Source organism: Triticum aestivum, chromosome 2B (genome assembly GCF_018294505.1).
Source record: "Triticum aestivum cultivar Chinese Spring chromosome 2B, IWGSC CS RefSeq v2.1, whole genome shotgun sequence".
Lineage (NCBI taxonomy): Eukaryota > Viridiplantae > Streptophyta > Magnoliopsida > Poales > Poaceae > Triticum > Triticum aestivum.
The window spans coordinates 756605477-756607544 of NC_057798.1; the positions used below are offsets into that span (position 1 = coordinate 756605477).

At 50.4% G+C, this 2068-nt stretch overlaps 1 pseudogene; it reads right to left on the reverse strand.

The window, feature by feature from the left end:
• Positions 1-862: 862 nt before the first annotated feature.
• The window catches only part of LOC123039557 (DNA-directed RNA polymerases IV and V subunit 2-like), a 4112-nt pseudogene continuing 2906 nt past the window's right edge, over positions 863-2068 (reverse strand).

Consider the following 2068-nt stretch of genomic DNA (forward strand, 5'->3'; position numbering starts at 1 on the left):
AGGGTCTGGCTAGTTGTTTCATTGTGCATGCGTGACTGTATAGTATGGGCAGGCGGCATAAAGAGAGGGGAGAAAAGCTTGTGACGCTGATGGCAACACACTATGTGAGGTGCCACCACAGAATCGATGGCTGATATTCCCAAATCCCAAAGGCCATTCAACAGAGCGAAAAGCTAGCTACAAGCTAGGTGTCCAGGTTCAGTGCACTCGATCCCTGTCGTCGTTCTAAGTACAGAGACCCAAGATGATGGCTAGTTTCAAAGCAGAGGAGATACTTGGAAAGGGCATGGAGATGGAGATGGAGATGCTTGGGGTATAAGTATCCTTGAAGAAGCATCATTCGCAGAGGCGAGATGATGGCGATGCGGCGGGAGCTTTTCCTCTTCTTCCTCATGCCGTAGGAGGAGGAGGAGAGCCAGAGGCCGTCTGTCGTCGTCTTGGCATGGAGTTCCCCCATTCACACTTCTTGGCTCTCTAGTTCATCGTTGTTCGTTCAGGTAGGGAGGGTTTGTCTCCCTTGTGATGTTTGTTCAGGTAGGGAGGGTTTTTCTCGATGCGATGCTGATTGTAGTTGAGGTGACTTGAACTTCAGGGCGTCTCCATCCAAATGCACGATAACGCCACAGGAACGTACTCTGATCCACGGCGTTGTCCGTGACATTAAGGTTGCAATGGCATATGCTATGATTCACATGACACGACGAGCTCAGCACCAACACGATCACTCATTCCACGGCAAACACGACCAGCTCAAACGAACAAGGCATGCCATAAGCTAATTCCGTTCATTCCAGGGGCAGAGTGAAGCAGGTTCAGCTAACCAAGCTACTACAGTGTATCAACAGAATTTCTTCAGGCCAGAGGCAGATGCCCACGGCAGAACATATCCTGCACTGCACGACCATAGGAACACACCCGTCCAAGCAACGCAAACGCCATCGTCACAAGGTGCTTCACATAGCCAACTACATGTCCACAACCACAGATCATAACCTTAACCAACATGTTCATAAGTAACCATAGACAGATATAGATAACCTATAACACACACCACAAGCCAACGACGGAGCTCAGTGTAGTCTAGCAGAACTCTGTCTGGAACTTGAGGCAAATGCCCATATGCTTAGCAGCTCCTGGTAGAGCAGCTTGGCGCCGTAGGGGACGGTGATCCTGACGATGTTCTCCGATGAGCGGTAGAACCTGCAGTAGGGGCCCCGGATCTTCCGCCCGCCCACGACGGGCGCATGATGATGCTCAGCGTGAAGGGCCGGTCGTGGAGGTTGGCGGCCGCGCCGTGGGCCAGCAGGCAGTCGCGCTCCACTCCCCGAACTTGACCTCCCCCCCCCCCTCCTCCGCGCGAACTTCTTGCTGTCCGGGACCGGCTGCCTCAAGCGGGTGCACCGGCCCCGTGTTCCGGAACTTCACTTTGTCCTCTGCCATGTGGATCAGCCACTGGTAGAAGGTGGGTCCCCGAAGATCATTGACTGCATCCTTTTGCTGGTTCGGCCGTTTGAGAACACTTTCACCGAGAACTTGGCGGTACCCTAGTAGCAACTGGCAAGGGTCGCAGTGGGTCCCCGTCGGGGGCGGATTTCCTGGGTGCTAGTACCCACGTATCTCATTTTTTTAGAACACTTTCACCTCCCCCTCTTGCAAACCCGAACCTAGAATACAACAAGATGCACCAGTTTTAGACATTTAATAAAGCAATGACATGTTACAGGAATGTAGGATGAACTGATCTGGTAACTCAACTCAGAACATATGTCCAGCATAACTATGCCGTATCATGTTACATAGGTAGTGGAAATACAAATGTCTCATTTTAACAAAACACATGATGTTACATCGTAGTACTAAAGAAAAAGTGGTGTAGATATGAGAACACACCTGCCGAGATTGAATAAAATAATGGAGTATATCTGATTATTTTATCAGTAGAGCTAGAGTTGTTGACATAATCAAACCATGTATTACATGGTAAGATCAAAGATGACATTGATCAATTTCTCCTGACCGACTGGGATCCCCTTCCCTCCCGTGTAGCTCCCACGACCGACCCAAAGGG